At 40.9% G+C, this 21850-nt stretch overlaps 1 pseudogene; it reads right to left on the bottom strand.

The window, feature by feature from the left end:
• Positions 1-3229: 3229 nt before the first annotated feature.
• On the bottom strand, positions 3230-12333 carry LOC116392748 (fibulin-7-like; annotated as a pseudogene).
• Positions 12334-21850: the final 9517 nt, after the last annotated feature.

Raw genomic sequence — 21850 nt, 5'->3', positions numbered from 1 at the left:
TGTGACTTTATTTATCATTTCTTATTTAAAAAGAAAAAGAGAGAAAAGCTAATTACTTTTGTTTTATTCATAAACTGCTCTTCAGTAATTTGTCCCAGTATGCAACGCTTCTTATAATCACAAAACATAAAATATGATTTTGGAACATTGAAGTAACACGCAAATACTTCAGTTTTTAATGATTTAACACACTTGACGTCAGGTAATGCAGTTATTAGAATACATGAGACTACATTAGTTAATATCAATCAGCAGTAAAATTGGTGTTTTTAGTTGAGTAGCAGTGACACAAATCAAAGAAATATTTACAGAAAAACAAACATAAACACGCTTAAAACAAACATTGAAGGCCGAAATGTCTCCGCTGAATGAATTAAAGGACTCGTCTGTGGTGTTTGCATGATTGAGTCTGTTGACTACAAATCTACATTCAGTGCACTTTACATTGCAGCCCACCATTGTTTAGGTCTTTTATTTAAATGCAGTCTTCCTGCCGGTGGTTTCAGTATATTTAGGAATGGTATGAAAATCATCGACTACAAACTTGACCTTTAGTTCAATGTTCTCTGCTTTTATTTAATTGTATTCTTTATATTATATCAGTATGTCAATATGCTTCATTTCATAATGATAACTTTGTAACATGTGAAACCTGACATGCTTCACTGTCGGATTTTCTGCGTCCAATAATCAGGTTTTTAATTAACAGAATATTTAGTCAATGAAATGTGAAAGAATAATGATAAATGTAATTGAGCCCAATGTGACGTCGTCAGGTGTCTGGTTTTGTCCGTCCAACAGTCAACAACACAAATATATTCAATTTACAATAATATCAATTAGAAAAGAGCAACAAAATGTCACATTTGAGACGCTGGAACTCAATCTTGCTTTAGCGTCGACTTAAACAACTAGATCATCAAACTATATCTAATTATTTTTATTAATTAGTCGACTGCCTCTTGAGAATGCTGTACTCAGCAGTGTGTGTACCGGTAGTTCTGTTAGCCGTTAGCGGTTAGCCATACAAAAAAGTAAAATGAGATAATAATGTGAGCAAAAAATCTGAAGTTGAGCACTTCGGCTGCGGTGTGGTTTTGTTCTCCGTGTACTAAATGAAATAACATCTGTTACTAAAGAGGACTTTCTACAAGCTAAAAGCATTAAAGACCAGTCAGACATGTAGAGCGCTCCTCTGTATATGTGTATCTGGTCATGTTTAAATCCTCACGCACGTGTGAACATTTTATGTGAACAGAGCTGACGTCACAGTCCGATGTACGAGTTCATGTCTGTGTGCCGTCTTTTCCTGTAGTTGTACGTGTGTGTGAGAATGTGTCTGCAGATGGACGGCGTGAACACATGATGCCTGTATGTCTGCGTGTGTGTGTGTGTTGTTGTTGTGTGTTTTTAATGTGTGCGTTCTGTCTGGTCCGTGGAGGCTTCAGGCCGTCTGACAGATTGGTGTCAAATTCTTCAGTCCGACGGACCAAAAACACATCGAACAAAAGTACAGTTTATGTACTTGAAGGCCTCAAAACATCCAGAAATACCTTCATTGATGATTTACAGCTTCTAACAGAACACAAGTTAAACCTGCACACGACACGATGTCTGAGGAAACATGTTGATTATGTGTTGGACAAAGTGATTTCAGCAATATAATCAGAATAAAGACAAAGTACTGTTAGAGAATATCTGCCAGAAAAACTGTCATCTGAAAAGTATACAAAGCTGTCAGACAAATGTAGTAAAAAGTACAATATGTACCTCTGAGATGTAGTACAGTAAAAAGTACAATATATACCTGAGATGGAGTACAGTAAAAAGTACAATATATACCTCTGAGATGGAGTACAGTAAAAAGTACAATATATACCTCTGAGATGGAGTACAGTAAAAAGTACAATATGTACCTCTGAGATGGAGTACAGTCCTCAGGGGGGGACCCCTTGATTGACACTTCAGACCCCCTGAAAGCCTCAATAACAGAATTTCAGGGGTCTCTACAATGTCTTTTAAAAGCTTACTAATGCCCAGTTTTCATGCTGTTAATAACACATTTAAAATAAGTGTGCTTGTTGCATAATTTAAGTTATGTGACATAAATTAACTTCTGTTACCGTCAACGTTGACTTTTGGTCTCACAGGACAAGAACAGTGGTCTCCTGGGTGAACGTCTTGTGTTTGTTTGACCCGACCTCTTTAAACTACGTCACCTGACTTCATCCCCTGCTCCCGTCATAATGACTACGACCACTAGAGGTCACTGCCGAACAATAAACATAATAGGAATGAGCTCTTTGCACAGACATCTTTTTTCGGGGAGGACGGTCTGTTTTCGTTCCGTTACAACGAGACACATCTTCTCGTTATATAAAAACGTACTTCTGGATTCACAGCAGATCATTTTTCTGTTGTTTGCTAGCATACGAAAGTGACACGCAATACACAGTCAATGGAGAGCAGCGACTTGTTTTCCCCTGCCGGTGTGTGGGCGGGGCTTAAAAGCCCTCCGTCTCTATTTAACAGCATAATAACTCAAATAGAAATGTTACTTTTGTTACCTGCCAATCTGAACCCATTTTGCGCAAAAAAAAAGTCACTGAACTAAGCATCGATTTAAAAAATAAATAAAAATACATTGAGATGAAAACCCGGAGTCATTTTAAAACACTTTAATCTGTTCCCAGAATCCTAAGAGGTGATGTTTTTAACTTGTTTCTTGGGTTGTAGCGACGGTAATGAAATATCTAGGAAATAACATGTTTATTTAGTTCAAAATATAATATAATAGACAATATAGGTGATTTACATTGTACAGGATGTCATTTACTACTTTTGTATGAAAAAGTAAAAAGATCAGAGGACACTGGTTATTTCTTGTTAGAAAATGTGATGCTTAGCTCTGAAACTTGAATGATGATGATAATTAATTTTAAGGTTTTTTTTTTTACACCTAGAAGAGTTTACTCTCAGTTTTACAACCGCTCCTTTGCCAACGACCTTTGACCCAGTCACTTGATGAACGTGGAAGTTGCTCCTCCCTTTTTTATTCCCTCTATAATAAAAAAACATTAACAATAGACTCACTTTGACATGATTTGTGACTTGTAAAAGGGACGACTGACTTCTGTGGTTTCAGTTAGACAGTAAAAGTTCGTAAGGCTCTTAATGTCTGGCACCAAACGTTGGTTAAACCTGGTGAACCCTGAACCTCCCGCCCGCCCATCGATCCTCCGCCCTAAAACTCGTACGGAGAAACGAACAGGGTGACCTTGGTGAGGTAGCGGCCCAGCAGGTTGCTGCGCTCCAGCTCGCTCATCTCCACCTCGGCCTCCAGAGTGGCAGGACCCTTGATGGGCGTCACCAGCAGCAGAGTGCCGGTCTGCCGGCCCGAGCGCTGCACGCTGAAGCGGCCCCGCCCCCGACCGCCCGCCAGGCCGAAGCGCAGCGTGTCGCCCAGAACGCGAGCCGCCGACACCCGGAAGAGGACGCGGGGGGCGGACATGTTGGACACCACGGACAGGAAGTGGAAGGAGATGGAGTTTGGCGCCTGAGTGCACGCCTTGTCTCCCAGCATGCACGGGTTCCTCTCGCAGCGCCTGAGGGAAGCACGAAGGAAATATTGTTATTTGAGGAAGATCACTTCCTGTCTCGCCTCTGCACCTTGAGGCGTTCTTTCATTGGTCTCTCTGAAGAAACGTGATCATTCTGAGATAAATACGACAACCGCTCGATGGGATTATCACACCAACAGCTAAGTTGTAATTTGTTAGCATAACACTCATCTTTACAACTTTCTACCCCCAAAAAAATCTCATTCTATTTCCCCGGACCAGCAGGATAAATTCATCTCTCCCCAATTCATACCTTCACGATGCTACTTACGCCTCTGACGGCTCCATGCCACTGGTCCAACGAACCATTATTCTAAAACCCCAGTAGTTTGAAAAATTGTCCTTGTGGACCAAAACACAAAATCCCATTTTTCTTTGTTTAAGTTCTCAGAACAGCTGTTAAAAGTTGAATACCAGCTGAAATGAAAAGTCTTTCTGTCGGAGTCAAACGTTATGATTCATACGTTATTTGTTAAATTGAGCAATACGTTGACGGAGTCAGGAAAGATGTAAGGCCGGCAGTCAGGTCTTTGGCTTCTGTATTTTTTGTTTAACAGGCCGTCGGTCTGATGCTGTGTTCACACTACGAGCGGCAACATTGCCGACATCGCCGAGTTGCCAAAAATGTAAAATCTGATTGTTTGCTGCGTATCTGGACATGTTCACGAGTTCTGGCTGCATTTTGAAACCTCTTGACAAGATGTACGTCACCCAGAGCTTTAAGGCTACACAGTCGTGAAAAGCAACATCTTCTCTGCATTCAAACTAAAGAGGACATTCCTAACCCTTTATTTTAAGCTATAGTAAGAAGCTTTTAACTGTTAATTATTGACCAAAGTCACAGAATGAACACGTAACCTTTAACCTACAACGCTAAGTCTGCTCACACTCTCCTCCCTGCATTAATAATAAAACAAACAATTATGATTCAGCTGCAGGAATAAATCAAACTATAACGGCTTTTGGTTTCTTTCCTGCTTCTCGCCTCTCAACCTTCCAATCAGCTGACTGGAGGACGAAAGCCTCAGCAGGGCGTCTTGAAGCCAAACCTCAGTCTGAATCTACTGCGCTAACCGTCGGGTGGAGAGAGGAAGTGGGCGACATGGAGGTAGAACTCATTGTTTGCTAAACGCTCTCCATCGCCCAGTCTTTGTCTTCTGTGGTGAGGAGGTTTAGGTTTTCTTTGTCTCGTCTGCCCAGTTCTTTTTGTTCCTCCTCTCCTTCCTTTGTTTCACAGTCTCATTGTGCTGTTGGGATGTGATTTCACTCTTTATTATTTTAGGGCTGCTAGCTGCTAGCTAACGGTGACTTTGGATCCGTCCACATCCGTTGAGTCTCAAAGACTCAGAGAGCTTCAACTTTAGTTTCTGTGCAGTTAACGGTGAATTAAAGTTAACGCTAACTAGATTAGCTTTGTATACTTACAAAGAGTTGTGAAAATGCTGAAACTATGATCCCACGTGGCTATTTGGAGATATACAGCAGCATAGCGGTCGGTCCTTTACGGATACATGGATTATCTTATCATGGTTCCCAGAGGATGAATCCTCCTTCGTGACAACAGTCTTTGGATGACTCGTATCTTTTGTCTTATTATGAAGTCTTTGTTGTTTTTAATTAACACCTGCTCAATGTAATTTTTCGCACCTTATTAGTCGCTTAGACGATTGCCGACCATCAGGTAACTTCATGGTGCCTGAGCTGTGTAATATTGACTGTCCTGGGTGGATCAGGGACAGAACTTTTGAATACTTTTATTAACTTGTCACTGACTGAAAGACATCCTACTGATGGTGTGGAGCTTCATAGCGCTGCAGTGATGAAACAGGAAATCTTTAAAGGTGGAGGACGTGGTTCTTACATTGCTGACGTCTTGATGTACGTGGCGTTGTTCATGTGAGGACACGCCACCATCACACACTGGAAACCTCCGTACGTGTTCACACACGCCTGGTCTGCCGTGCAGTTCTGCATCCGGTTCTCACACTCGTCGATGTCTGAGGACGGAGACAGACAGTTACCACACGTCTGTAAACCCCCCCCCATCCATGACTGATCGGGGTGACCCTTGACATCTGACCTGTGCAGCTGCGCCCCTCTCTGGAGAGCTCGTAGCCGGCCGGACAGCAGCAGTGGAAGCTGCCGGGAGTGTTGACACACTGATGGACGCAGAGCCGGCCGGGCTGACCGAGAGGAAACAGACGGCACTCGTCGATATCTGAAACACACACGAGATCCTCGGTAGAAGTGGGCGAAGTAGTAGAAGTAGTAGTAGTAGTAGTAGTAGTAGTAGTAGTAGTAGTAGTAGTAGTAGTGGAAGTACGAGTATGGGTAGTCGTTTGAGCATTTATTCCAAATCCTTGAGATCAAACGTCAGTTTCCTTCACTAGTTGAATTAGTGAGAGACAAAATGCTCACTAGTTAACTAGTTTGAGTCTCTTTCTAGTTAACTAGTGAGGCTTAAAGTGTTACTAGTTGAACTAATGAAAGCTGGAAACTGACGTCTGATATCAAAGACATGGAATAAATACTTGGCTTTCGATATAGTAGTGGTACTAGTAGTAGTGGTAGTAGTAGTAGTGGTAGTAGTACTAGTAGTAGTGGTAGTAGTAGTAGTGGTAGTAGTGGTACTGGTAGTAGTGGTACTAGTAGTAGTGGTAGTAGTAGTACTAGTAGTAGTGGTAGTAGTGGTACTAGTAGTAGTGGTAGTTGTGGTAGTAGTGGTACTAGTAGTAGTGGTAGTAGTAGTAGTACTAGTAGTAGTGGTAGTAGTGGTACTAGTAGTAGTGGTAGTAGTGGTACTGGTAGTAGTAGTAGTACTAGTAGTAGTGGTAGTAGTGGTAGTAGTAGTGGTAGTAGTAGTAGTGGTAGTAGTGGTACTAGTAGTAGTGGTAGTAGTAGTGGTAGTGGTAGTAGTGGTACTAGTAGTAGTAGTAGTGGTAGTAGTACTAGTAGTAGTGGTAGTAGTGGTAGTAGTAGTAGTGGTAGTAGTACTAGTAGTAGTGGTAGTAGTAGTATTAGATGTAGTTATTGGTGAGAACATGTATCACCTGTGCAGATGTTGTTGTCGTGGCCTGATATGGTGAAACCTACATCACAGGTGCAGCGGGTGGAGCCCAGGAAGTGAGTGCAGTGAGAAGGACGGACGGAGGACAGAGGGGAGGAAGACGTGGGGGATGAAGAGGAGGAAGGTGTATATGCTGAAGAGGAGGAAGAGGAGGATGAGAGAGCTAGAGAGACGGGGAGGGAGGAGGAAGGAGCAGCAGGAGAGAAGGAGGCCAGGGAGTTTCCGGTGCTGTTGAAGCCTAAGAAGTAAAAAAAAAACAAATCAAGACTTCAGAAACCGAACCAGTATCAGTACGATGGTCCAGCATCAGTGCTCACGTCTGCACATCGGCTGCTGGCCGCTCCACCTCAGAGACTCCAAACACACTCGTGTTCGCGGGCCAATCAGCTCGAAGCCGGGCTTGCACATGAAGTGGACCTCGTGTCCGACAGCAAACACTCGGCCCAGCCTGCGTCCGTGAGCGGGGGGGTTCTGGTTTGGAGCAGGTAGCTGTGGAGCAGATAGAGACCTCTTCATTTAAACCTTTCTTTTAAATCTGAAAGTTCATCGGTCACCGAGAGGTGAAGAGAGAAGACCTCACCGCCGCTCTTGAAGATGGCCATGGTGCTGTTGTGCAGAGCGCTCATCTTCTTCCTGAGGGAGCGAAGGCCCCGCTGGTACGACGCCTCGTGGACCGCCAACATCTTCTCCACCTGCCGCAGAGAGGTCAGCAGGTCATGGGTGGACGGACACTCCTGTGGACGAGGAGACAAGGAGACAAGGAGACGTTAGAGGACTCCGATGCTGCTGGAATGTTTCACCTGTTGAGTTTCCCCAACAGGTGGTTTTTCGATCTACTGTCTTTTTGGCTACTTCCCTGTTTGGCTCTTGAAATGAGTCCTTGTTTTCATAGATAACATTGTTTCTAACATTTGGAAAAGTTTGATGCCCAAAGTAAAAAAGAATTCTGAAATCTGCTAAAAACAGTAAACGTAAACGGTTTATATTATATCTTATCTTTAGACAACAAAACTCCTCAGTTCGGTTCATGATCACGTGGATTAAATACAAATAGCTAACAGACGGTGACGATGTTTTTCGTTCACATTTGTGGATGTAAAGATTAGAATATTTAAATATAAATCAGTTTTGGAAGGTGTAGTTTTTATTTCTCTTTTTGACGCAGCTAGGCTAGCAGTTTCCCCCTGCTTCCAGACGGCTTCCTCCAAAGCTACAAATGTTCTTGTTAAACCATAAAGAAACCTCTGAGGAACTCGTCCCCCCCACCGGTCCAGTCTGGCTCCAGTCTGCAGTGGGCTTCAGGTGTGAGGTCTGTACATAGAGGTGAGGTTTTCAGAGCGGCTGCAGTAACACCTGAGTGAAAATGGGACCCGGGTTCGCCGCTGACCTCCAGCTGAGGGCTGAAACCCGGTAACAGGACACACAGAGGCCTCTGGTCCGTGTGTGTGGAGGCGTTTCTCTGAGGTGTGTTCCAGCAGCGACCCACTGGTTCAGAGGAAGCTGAACCTGAGTTCAGCTCGTTGGAAAAGAAACCGCACGAGAAATTCAGCAATAAACTAAATTCTTTATCGTGCAGCGCCTGCTGTGATTATGCAAAGACACATTAATGTGAAGCCTAGAAAATAAATAAACTAAAACTGATTTTAAATAATAATACAATCATTATTATTCCTCCATCCATTTTCTTCCCGCTTATCCAAGGCAGGGTATAATAACAGTTATTGTTATTATTATAATAATTATTATAATTATTATAATATACTTTATTCATATCAAGTGCTTCCCAGAGAGAAACAATTATAATTCAAAAATAAAATAAAAACCAATAAAATAAACTTTTCAGATAAAATCAGGAGAAGTTTAACAATAACAGTAAGTTTTTAGAAGAGACTTAAAAAAATAAACTACTAATAACCAGGTTAATAATCAACTTGGTTCACAGATTAATTCACCGTTTAAACGGTTTAAAGATACTGTGTATACAAATAGAAATATTATGACATAAGTTCCATTGTTTTTCTGGTGAGCAGTTTTAATACTCAGATTTCAACATGTCACCGAAAAACAGCTCAACTTTGAGGAATAAAATAAAACTATTTCTGTGACATAAGTTTGACAATATTAATATTTTGTCTCATGCTTTTAAACTGCTGCTCTTATCTTTGCATCAACCTACTGCATGTGAAGTAAAGAGAGTATAAAACATTAATGTTAGGACTCTTGTTTTGGATGCAAAGACAATAAATGACCTGCCTGCACAGGAACACAGAGAACCAGAGTCACCTGAACTCACCTGAGCAGCAGCAGCAGCAGCAGAAGAAGAAGAAGAAGAAGACATGTGATGAAGACACATCATCAGCAGAACGATCTTCATCCTGATGAACCTCTCGGTGCTTCTGACTCCTCGGCTGCGTCTCAACAACTAAATCATCTCCTCGGCTTCGGGTGCTTTTCGAGGGCACATGACAAAAATGCCCCCCCCCCCTGCCAGATATTTAGAAGGAGAAGAAGAAGAAGGAGGAGGAGGAAGAGAGCGACTCCCACATCTGGAACCACACTTTCACTTCATCAGCATCTCCAGAAATAGACTCTTAAATTAGAAGGAGAAGTGAGCCGGCGGTGGCGTCTTCTTTCTTTTTAATCATCATCAGCTGCTTTTTAAAGTGACCGCTCAGGAATGTGACTTCTGCTCCAATTACAGCCGAAAAACCCCAATGACAGGGAGGCCATGTCTACTGATACACCCGCCTGGATTATTATCCTCCATGAGGGAGGGGGAGAGAGAGAGAGAGAGGGAGAGAGAGAGAGAGAGAGAGAGAGAGAGAGGGAGAGGGAGAGAGAGAGAGAGAGAGAGAGAGAGAGAGAGAGGGAGAGAGAGAGAGAGAGAGAGAAATGATAAATATTTGCTCTAGAATATAGAACCTGTGTTCCTGTTACATTTTCCTTGACAGCAGTTTAAATAAAATAGAAGATTTCTTTGTATTATAAGTAACTATAAGATGTAGTGGTGTTGGTGCAGTGAGCGCGGCGTCCACCAGGCAGCGCTGCAGTCTTTCCCTTTGAATCCAAAGAGTCAGAGACGTCTCCTCTCATGTGGTGAGCTGTACTTTGGGTGCGTTATGATTTCTGCTGGTGGAGTCACTAATGAGAATATGAAGCTTTGATCTGTGAAGAAACACATGAAGGATGAAAGAGTTGATTCACTAAAGTTTGTCTTTTCAGATAAACTCTGTTTCTGTTTGTTTTATTGTTGCTTCTGTAAAAATATGAAACTGCAATCAAACAAAAAGCTTTTAGTATTCTAATTAAATATGTATTTTAATCCTTTACTTTAATACAAAAGTACTAATACAACAATGTAAAAATACTCTGTTTAACTCCTGAATACACAATCTTACTTATAAGTAAAAGTATGTAAGTAGATTTAGCTAAATGTATTAAAAGTATGAAAAGTAAAAGTACTCATTGCTGTGAGTGTTATATTATCATTTATTATATTATCATATTATTAATATTGATGATTAATGTTAGAGCAGAATGTCAGTTTGTAGGAACGCATCTTATTTTCTCATCATTGGTTTTGTTTAGTAACTGAAATACTAGCAGTAAAAGGTTCAGTGTTTCCCTCTGAGATGTAGAAGAGTAGAAGTATAAAGTACCATTAAATGGAAATACTGCTGAAAATGTCTACTTAAGCACCGTATTTTAATAATGTACTACTACTGGATTAATGTTCATATCTTTTGTAAGTATTTTTGTTGATTTTGTTCCTTTTTCCAACAATAAAATAATGCTGATTGATGATAATCGATTCATTGATAATTTCAGATCCAATATATTTATATTTTTTTGTAGTTTTCTCTAGAAAAACAAAGTCAAAACATTACAACAGTAACATTATAAGAAGATATTCAGCCTTAAAGCAGGTTATGTTTGAGTGTATTTGCATGATTGACAGATGTTTCAGCCAATCAGACTCATCTGGTCCTTTTCTAAAACAGACCATGAACAGGTTTTAAATTAAAGTAACTAAATTAAAGACATTTAAATTTAAAAGCTTCTTCAGCTTCAGTAAAATAATGAGTTGATACAACTCAAAAATACATTAGAATAATATTTAATCTATAAATTTATGTTTTGTTCTTTCTTGTATCATTTCCTGTTTACACAGGAAATGATACAAGAAAGAAATGATACAAGAATGTTTCTCAAAAACATTTGAGTTTATTTCATTTGTGTACTTCCTGTCAAAATAGTATACTGTGTAAAGTATACTTTAATATAGTGTAGTATTTATATGCTGATTGATTTCAAAGTAAAGTAATATTTGTTTATTTATATATTTGTGGTTACGGAAAGAGATTGTGTGTGTGTGAGTTTGTGTGTGTGTTTCTGTGTGTGTGTGCATGTGTGTTTCTGTGCGTGTGTGTGTGTGTTTCTGTATGTGTGTGCGTGCGTGTGTGTGTTGCACCGACCCTGTGGTCTGATGGATAAACCCTCGTTGAAATGCATGCTGGGAGTTTGCTGACGGAGGTTAAACTCTGAGATAAACGGAGAAGCCCGGGAGACGCAGCGGCTCTCATCTTCACATCTTAATTAGATGGGACAGCTTTAATTAAAATGAAATCACATAATGGGTTTTGTAATTAAAGCCGAGTTGGATGACGGACGGTTGGTCGGGTCAATTTATAAACGCTGATTAAACTTTTATCAACCAATCAAAGCTTCCCAGATTCCAGAGGTGAACACATTTATTTTTTCTGTGAAGAGTTTTAACTGAAACGATCTCGACTTCACACGCTGAAACTTAAAGATCGGATATTTAAAGCGTCAGTTCATGCTGATAGTTTTGGTTTTATTCGTCCAGGTTTAGAGATTTCTGCCTCCACACCAATACTACACAATACGAAACAAAGTCATTTATAAAGCGTCATATATGAAAATGAAACTAATCTAGAGACCTACTGTGATAATGTCAAATGTTTTCAATCAGACTATTTTCTACAAAACCAAAAAATAAGACGATTTTGTGACAGATTTGGGTGAATAGACCCTTTAAAGGCCTTTAAGGGGCGTTGTTTTTCTTTTTTCTTTGTACAATTAATTCAGACATCGATGCATTTTTTGGAACTGTTGTTTCACAAAGAACGGGAATACCACGTGATATATAAGTGTCATCATTTTTTCACAATGAGGTCGATTTTCTGAGCTTTCACACTGCAATTGAAGGCATTGAGTTCTTGTTTTGGCTGTTGCCATCTTGTTTTTTTGCAACCAGTGAACAGGAAGTGACCATATATGGACTGAGGAGGAGTGATGTAGAGACGCCGTATACGTCTCTGGTAGAGACCTGTCAATCACCGTGTAGCCCCGCCCTAAAGCATCCCCTGCTAAATAACCATATTTTCATCCACTAGGGGAGGCAGCTTCTCCACAGGACAAACATCTTACTGTTATGAGACCTGGATGTACAGGACTAATAGAGAAACACCATCAACTCTATTTGACTACACTTTTACCTGCTCTACACCACCTCTCATCTCAGACTCACTCACCCTTCCCTCCCCCCCTCCTCACCAGATAAATGAACCGGTCGTCCTCCTCCAACACCCCTCTCTGTGGATTGTTAGATGGTACGACCCACATCCTCACCCCTCTCTCTCTCTCTCTCTCTCTCTCTCTCTCTCTCTCTCTCTCTCTCTCTCTCTCTCTCTTTCTCTCTCTCTGCCTCTCAGTGAGGGGAGCATCCTTTAGAGACTCTCAGTCGTCAGGGTTTATCTCTCTCCTCTCCTTCTTCTTCTTCTTCTCCTCCTCTTGTCATGACCCATTTCAGGAGCAACTCTCACCGAGACAGACGTGAGTACCACACACACACATGCACACGCACACACACACACACTCAGTAAGATGAGTGTATAAGATGTTGTAACTGAAGATGCTGATTTTGTGCGACTGTGAAGATGCTGCAAGGCAAAGTGCAGGTATGTGTGTGTTGCATGCACATGTGGTTTTGAGTTTTTCTTTGTGTGTGTGTGTGTGTGTGTGTTTGTGCAGCACATCCTGAGTTCATTAAAGCAACTTCACTTTGTGAAATAAGAGCATGAGGATATGTTTCAATGTCAAATTGTAAAGCACTATGGCCGAAGGTGCTGGTGGAAAATAATTTACAGAGTTGAAGTAATTTGTTGTTTGAGGTTTAAGACTTGGCTTTAGCGTTGAGGTTTGAGGTTTGGATCAAAGGATAATTACGGTTTTGACAATAAATTCTATCACTAATAAAACACTGTATTTACAAAGTGTACGGCTGAGATTTGGGAACACAGTAGTCAATTTTCCATCCAAATTTTGTGACAATTTTAACTGAATTTCCAGAAAATCTGCATCAACAAAAAAAAGCGAATTAATGCATATTTCCGTCCACTTCACCGTTGTGTGAATATGAGTTCATTGGTTGATGGAGATAAACAGCTGGTGGAGTTTATTCTTCAGTCGGGGACATTAAACCAGAAGAAGAAGAAGAAGACACACAGAATGAGGTATTTCAAAAAGTTTCATTCAAACGATGTTGAGAGCATGATGGAAATATGTAATTTGTTTTTTTTCATGGATTTATTTTTGAGTGCAAATTGAAAATAGGCATAAAAGCTAGTGGATGGAAATGCACCTACAGACATCATTTAAAAAGACGTCTGAGAAACACAAGCAGTCAGACAATCAGCTAGGCATCATACTTAAAGAAACGCACAATGCCACGAGGTTAACATTGTGAAGCGATTGATTAGGTTTAGGCAACAAAACTACTTGTTTAAGATCAGAAAAAAGATCAAGATCAAGATTGCGTTAAGATAATATGTAACAATGTAAAATAACAACCATAACAACGTAAGAACGCAAAGTAACAATGTGAGAACGTAACGTAGCTCCCGTAACAAGTTATGCGTCAACGTCATGCAGCAACATAATGCGTTAACATAATGCGACAACGTAGCGCCACAACGTAGCTGCAACAGCCCAACGTAACAGTCCAACGTAACAACGCAACGTACAGTCAGCGTTTACTTTTGATTTGCTTGTTATACTCCTTATTATACCACGGAACTTTAAATAACCGTCACTCATTGAACTGAATTGTTAGTGACTCTGACTGAATTGAAAAACTGTGACATTCCACGAATCCGTGGTTTGCAGAAACGTACAATTCTAACACGTTTTCATCGCGACTGGTCGTGATAACTACTATAAACCTTTCTGCGTTGTGTTCAGGTATCTGTACCGTTTCTCTGTTACTCTGACTCAACTCTCTGGATCGTATTTCATCGTCTCACCAATTCATGAAACAACACCAACAAACCCCTTGTTTTTTAGGGCAGGGCTGTTTCCACATTAACAAGTCTTTTTGAGCAGTGATCTGTGGCTCTTCTGGCTGGCTTGCTCGATGTGAATGATTCAGTCAATAGAAGGGAGCTGGTGTTGGTGATTTATTGTGATTTTCAATGTCTGAGTTGTTGTAAGAAACTGCTCTATTGTAAGATGTCCTAATGACTTTCATGAAATCATCTCTGTCCCTTTAAACATTTATCTGAGATGACTCTCAGGTATTCTCTCTGATGAAAACAGTGCTAACCACAATAAAGAGCAGCATCCACTTCAAGCTCCACACTTGTTACTTGTGAGTCAAGTTTAAGGTTGTGTTCATTCCTCCGTAAAATCACGGAAATGTCAGCGCTCACATCCACGGTCACAGACGAGCAATAACATCAGTGTTACAGTTTCTAAAACTGGTCTGCTAATATTTCAGCTTTGATCATCAGGGTGTGAAGGAATGACCCTGAAGCTCTCACATGTTGTTTTATCGCTGCAGGATTGAGTGGAACTAGACACCGACACCGAATTATTTAGACTGAATGAGGTCTTTTAGGTTTTTGTGGGTTTTTATGTCAAGTTCATTTAACTGAGTGAGAAAAGAAAGGGTAGGCGCTCCCTTACAGACAGGATAACACATTTTCACTTTCAACTCTAATACCGATCAGTTTTGGATGTCAGGGACGTCAAGCGGCTTCGGCCAATGTTCTTTCATACTGCTCTTCACTATTAATTACTGAAAGACATGAATGTTAAAACACAGTACACTTTTTAAGTACCTACCTATCTTCCTGCCAACCAACCTTCTACCAACCCACCAACCAACAAACCAGCATACCTACCTACTAACCAACCCACCAACCAACCAACCAACATACCTACCTACTAACCTACCTACCTACTAACCAACCCGCCAACGTGCCAACTAACCAACCAACCCACCAACCAACAAACCAACCTACCTACCTCCTAACCAACCTGCCAACGTGCCAACCAACCAAACAACCAACCAACCAACAAACCAACCAACCTACCCACTAACCAACATGCCAACCAACCTACCTACCAACCAACCAACCAACATACCTACCTACCAAACAACCAACCAACAAATCAACTTACCTAGCTACTTGCCAACCTGCCAACCAACCTACCTACCTAACTACTTACTTACCTACTTATCTACATACAGACTTACCAATCTACCTACCAACCAAACAACCAACCAGCTTACCTATCAACCTACTGTACCTACCTACCAATCAACCAACTAACAAACCAAATTATCTACCTACTTACCAACCCACCAGACAGCCAACCTGCCAACCAACCAAACAGCTTACCTACCAGCCTACCTACCTACCAACCAACTTACCTACCAACCTACCTAACCGCCTGTCCAGCTATCTACCCATCTACCTACCCATCTATACACTAACTTTGTACACCTCAGCCAAGGGTAGAGACAATATTGCAATATTTAAGCAGTTTTCTTTTCCACCCCGTTGTTTCCACTCAGGTTTTTTTTTAAAAATGCACATGAAACCCAGTAATTGATGGCAAGGAAGCAGCAAACACGCTCATTCATCCTCTGAAATGAGCTGTCTGACGCATCGTTTCCTCCAGTGTCATGAGACGTGATCAGTGGAGTTATTGTGTTTCACACTTCAACAGGATGAACTTCTGACAAGTTTGTACTGAGACATCATTTGGGTGAACAGACAGGAATGAATAAATCCAGGATGAAGAAAGCTCTGCAACAGAAGAAGTAAAGAGGATCTGTTGTTTCCTCTCTGATCATCCAGATGGTCCCAATGAGAAGCTCACACTTTACTTCTTCCTTTAATGGAGCACAGAGGTGGTGATTGATGTGTGAGGGCAGGTGTGTGAACCCGTCATGGAGGTGTAGCTGTATTTAAAGTAATATGTAGGTTTAAATGCTTTAAACGTTCATAGTGGGTCTTGACTTTCAATATTCCTGTTTTGACTTTACAGCAAGCAGCTGGTTTTATCTGTTCTTCAGGATTCACCAGATCAGGATTTACAGGAAGACCCGTTTAAGGTCCCCTGACAGGAAGTCATGTGATTGGGTCATCAGCTCACCTGGATGCAGTTCCTGTTGTATCCTGATGAAGTCACATGCAGTTAGAAGTTAGTCAGACTGAATGGAGGCTCAGTGAGTTTCACTAGATTTGTTTTAAACGTCATTTATTTGAAGTATCTTGATGCCAGAGAGCAACATGGGAGCTAGTTTCAGCTCTTCTCAATCGCTGTGGCTCTTTTTTTATTCAGTCTCAACAACACAACTGTTTCATGGGACGTCACAACTCTGAAGTCTCCGAAAGGTAGAAACTCAACCAAAACATTTAATTCATGCTTCAAAACCTGGTTATTGTGTCAGTAAATTGGCCAAAATGAAAAGTTGTTTTGTCGTTGTGTTAGCTGTACTATTTTGTGCTATTTGCTTGAATGAATGAGAAATTAACATATGTTGTGAACTAAAATCAAATTGTTCAGAGATTTTAATTGATTGTTTTGAAAGCAATAATTGTCATTCAAGAATTGAGTCGAAGCGTATAAGAAATAACCGTTAAATTTAAAATTTTTTTGAAGAAACATGAGAGTTTAAAACATTACTATCTTGTTTTCTTAATGTATGCTGATCAGTTGCTTTGATCCCCCGTCTTAACTCTAAGTTCTGTTTGTTTGGCTGAAGGACGGACTGAATTATTATGAGTTACACAGATTTACAGTAAATATTCCTGGACATTAAATTCTCTTCTGGTTCTCGTTACAGAACTGAGATCGTGTTGTATGATGTTGAAGATTGTGATAAAAACGGAACATTAAGTCTTAAGAACAGAACCTGTTTTTGAAAGCACTGATAGTTTTGGTTTATTGAAACTTAACAGTCTGCTGCAGCGTGTCATTGATCTTTAACACAGTCCAACGAGTCAATCGATTCAGCCGTTATGATCGGGGATACATCTTTCAAAAGGGTCACAACCTAACTTTGTAACACGTATCATTGAGTCTGAAAATGTTGTTAATGTCTTTTGAAGCGAGCAACCAAGACCAACTTTTATGACGTACCGCAAACAGATATTTTCAGACAAAGAGTTCAAACACAACAAACGTGCACAGACAGAAGTGATCGTTGTGGCCTCCGCTCTGGATTTTCTGCCAAACTTTGAATAGCCTGCCCCTGAAAACCAATAACCATGAGGGTGTGAAATTGTCCTGTCATCATTCTCTCTTCCTTCCCTCCCCTCTCATTTCCCCCCCTTCTCTTTTCTCCATCTTTCTCCCCCCTCTTCTCTCTAAAGCTGATATGTCGTCCAAACAATGCCAAGCAATAAGCAAGCAAATAGCTGTAATCACTCAGTCGATGATGCACAATCGCTCGTTCAGCGTAGCGGCGACTTGGCAGTCTTATCGATCTCCGGGGGAGGGGAGGGTGACGATTAAAGGACAGTTAACAGATGGTGAGTGAGGGCGCTCATAAACCTCGCACTAAAAGACTAATGTCCTACAAGCATCAGCCGGCATGGAACCCATAAACAACCTCGCCGCCGACTGTCAGCGCTGCGGGTGGGAGGGAGGGCGATGATGGGAGGCGAATGGCCAGCTGCTACGTTCCCCATGAACACGACTTCACATGTGGGGGGGGGGGGTCCGGGGAGCCGTGCACCGAGCTCTGATGGAGGTCGTGGAGAGACAGACTGCTCTTAGCTTTCAATTACAAAATCCCAAATGGTGACTGTTCAGTCTGTGTGAGACGACGGAGGGAAACGTGAAACTGAAAGTTGATTCATTTTTTTGTTTTGTATTTATGACTACAAGGAAGGTGCACAAAGAAAAATGTTTTCTAAGGGTGGTGCTCATTTGGATATGGAAATTCGTCGTATGTGAATTTGTATAATCATGACTTCACCCCGAGTTTATGAGTCAAGAATCTTTGATTTAACAGTCAAACTATAGGTAATCAAATATGAGTCAAGATTTTGTTACTGTGTGATGCCTATTTCTCGCCTCAAATGTTATGAAAAACATATTTTACTGTTTAGTATTAAAATTAGAAAGTTTGTCGCCTGGCGGTGATGTTGAAAACAGTCGAACAAAAACCAAAAACCGCTCACTGGTCGGAGCAAACCGTAACGTTTGATATGGAACCTTTAGTCTCACAGAGAACACTTGAAAACCCCTTTCGGCAAAAAAGGAGGTCTTCAGAAGCAAATGGTTCTGGGTAGAACATCAGCCCTTCAGGAAGACAAGATAATATCGATAGAACTTTATTAATCCCGAAGGAAATTCTTGTGCCAGAGTTTAAATACATTACGACAGAAAAATAGCAAAAAAACAATAGAATGAAAATACAAACATATATGAACAATAGAATAACAACAGTAGTAGTAAGTAAAACATCTAAATTCAAATAAAATAGAAAAAGTAAAATGCAACAACAAAGATTTGTATAAGAAGTGATACTAACACCAGAGCCGGACGGAAGCTAAAATAATAAAGTAATCTTGAGCATGCTATTGAGAGAGATATTGTCGAATGATATTGAATGTTTTTTCTCAGAGTACCCATTGAAATGTCAACAGTTGGACCATTAACTTAACCTGGCATAGTTGGATCTTCAATGGGGATATTAGAAAGCTGAATCATTGCTGCTTGTATTAAATCCTTCATGGCATCCCGGTCGATTATAAGGCCCCCGTTAGGTCTCATGAGCTCTACTTGGCGGAGTATTTTTATTATTTTGAGCATTTTCAGAATGAGGGCAGCTGGAATGCACAATCATGCACAATTTGGTCTTTGGTATTTGTTATATTTTCTCGGAGCTTTGCACTTTCTCGCCTACTGTCGAAATCTTCCACAGTTGCTACAGTTTCCCTTTTTTGCCCGAGCCAGATGGCAAACAGTTTAGTTTAATGCAAAATACATGCTGGAATACTTTGTTTGAAGCCAGAAACCAAGATGGCGATGGCCAAAATGCTGAACTCGAGGCTTCAAATCCGTAGACATTGTGTCATTGTGAATTCATCTGCTTCTTATAGATGGTCTTGTTGTGGAGTTATACTGCCATCTAGTGGTCAGAACATAGATTGATGCAGCTTTAAGTCTTTTGAACTACAGGTAAATCTTTCCTTCAACAAGTCGACCAAATACGTTGTTTGTAACAAAAAAGTGTTTTCTAATCTGACGCTAATCAACATAATTTCCCTTCCAAAACCATTACAAACATTCTTAGACTGGTTAGGTTATAGGGTTAAGCATAAAAATGACTAGGTGGTTGAAATAAGTTCCTGCTTAAGGTTAGGGGACCTTCTTCATCATGGTTTACATGATAACCACGTGGTTAAGATTAGGAAACGATGGTGCTCACGTTATATGTCATTTTTTGCTCTTTAACATCCTCAAACTTCTACAGATAAGAGTCATAATCACTACGGACGATAGATGTTTTTTGCCACTTGTAGGTAAACTGATTTTTGGTGATTTGCTCTTCTTAACTTCCCAACGCAACCTGAGGATTACATAAAGGCAGCACAGTTCATGGCGTTTTTCTAAAAAGTAATCTCATGATTCAGGGTTTTTTTTCACACGGCTGACAGACAGGTACTGTTTAAAGAGAAGAAAAGCGTCATGAATGTGACAGGAATTTAATTGCAGTCTGACAGATAGAGGCCAGTCAGACTCTCAGGCCGCTCGTTAAGGTGGCCGGCTGAGCCCGCTGGGTCCAAGTGTGTGTGTGTGTGTTTGTATTACTCATGTTGTGGGGACATCTGTTTACATAATCACACTGTGAGGACTTGCCTTTCCTTTGTGGACAAAACGCAAATCCTCTTAATATAAATCATTTAAGTTTAGGGTGAAGACTTGGTTTAAGGTTAGCGTGAGGAAAAGTCTCCAGGAAATGAATGTGATGCAATGTGTCCTCTTAAGTGATGGAAACACGAGCGTGGGGGTGTGTTACCTGTCCACCTTCATCGCCGTGTCCCTCGGGTCAGGTGGTGAGACGGCCGACCTCTGTGTCCAAACCTGATCTGACGGATTGTTTTTTGTTTTTCAGACGGCGGGATGAACGGCGAGCTGAGAGCCGGTCACACCACGACAGTCAAGAGAGGAAGCAGCGCCCCCGACAGGTGAGTCTTCGCCGCTACACTGCGTGTGTTCGATGTTACATTTTCTGGATGTTACAGAAAATCTTAAATGGTTCTAAATTGAAATGCGATGAGAGAGACACACCATGAAAACACGCACACACTGGGACTCCAGCCAGGTGTGTAAATACATCACATGTCTGCGTTTAGCAGCATATTTTCTAACAGTAGTACTCTTCACAGTAGCAGCAGTGTGGCAAGTAGTTTTCTGTTGTTGGTGTTTGTGTGAAGACTGACAGTGAGTGACGGTCCAGCTGTCCCCTCCTTTAACCTCATTCTCTGTTCACATGGAAACTAAAGCCAAACTGTCCTCCCAAATCCCAACGCCACTGGACGGATTAAAGCCGGGGCGAACACGACGCTGCGCCGGCCAGAGCCGGGATTTACGGGCAGGCGGCCGGGCAGCCGGCCCCGGAGAGACCGTGAGGATCTGTTCTCTCTAAATGCACCGACACTGCTCAGATTTTCACATAATTCTGTAGCAGCTCTGCGAGAGAGTTTAGATAAGCTCCAATTCTTAGATCACCTTTATTGGGAGAAAACGAGTTGAAGGGTTCACAGGTCACCGACTGAATCTGGATATTATCCGTTAAGTGGTATTTCAATAATTTGAGGTTTCAGTTTTTCTTCATGTACAAAATCAAAAGAGTCAAATCTAATTAAAGAAACGGATGTTTCGTTGTACTTTACTTGAGTATTTCCATTTCCTGATACTTTATAGTTCTACTAAATGTTGTAGGTTTTACTTTAACACTAACATTTATCAGACATTAGTTTAAATCGTATTATTAATATTATTATTAGCAAACACATCCAGCAGTTACAGAGCAACATGCCTATTCATGAGGAGTCTTTGTGTTACCTGATGAATGTAAGTCCAATATTCTCTTTCTTTTAGCTCTATTTCTGCTCTCCTCCTCTAAATCCTGAGGGAAATATCTGTCTCTTTAGCTGCTAAATGCTGGACTTTGTTCGCCAGCTAGTCTCTAACTGAGTCTGTCTGCTGGTTGCTGCTGAGCAGATGAAAGAGAAACCAATAGTTTGTAATGATTCAAGGTAGTGATGTAACGGATCGTAGTTAAAAACTGTAATCCGTACAGATCAGTAAAAATAAAATCTTTTATTTCCTAAGTATTTGAATTGTGTTTTTATGCAAATAATCACTAGAGATGACTATAACAATGTAAGAAAGATAACATTTATTATGTCACTTTTAAGGTTTACACTAACTTCAAAGCATCTCTAAAAGTTATATTTGCTCTCTTCTGTCCATTTAATTCGATTCGTGACTCAAAACCGGATGTTTTGTGATCCGTTGCCTTACATCAGGATGTTTTTCTCTTTAAGAAAACATTGAAACTTGGGACGGCATGAACAAGGTTCCTCTCTTGTTTTCTCTTCTCCTTGTTACTTGTGAGTACTTTTGTCATTGATGAATGTTGGATCTTCACTGAGCTTTTCTCAGAGCAGGTTCATCGTCGTTAGTTTTCATGAGGAGACAGAGAAGGAGGCCGATTCCATCTGGAACACAAGCTGCTGAGTTCACGAGAGGAAACACTGCAGAAAGGAGGTGTGTGTGTGTGTGTGTGTGTGTGTGTGTGTGTGTGTGTGTGTGTGTGTGTGTGTGTGTG

Source organism: Anarrhichthys ocellatus, unplaced genomic scaffold, assembly GCF_004355925.1.
Source record: "Anarrhichthys ocellatus isolate YVR2014 unplaced genomic scaffold, GSC_Weel_1.0 scaffold2, whole genome shotgun sequence".
NCBI classification, from domain to species: Eukaryota; Metazoa; Chordata; class Actinopteri; order Perciformes; family Anarhichadidae; genus Anarrhichthys; species Anarrhichthys ocellatus.
This window is presented reverse-complemented; position numbering and strand designations above follow the sequence as displayed.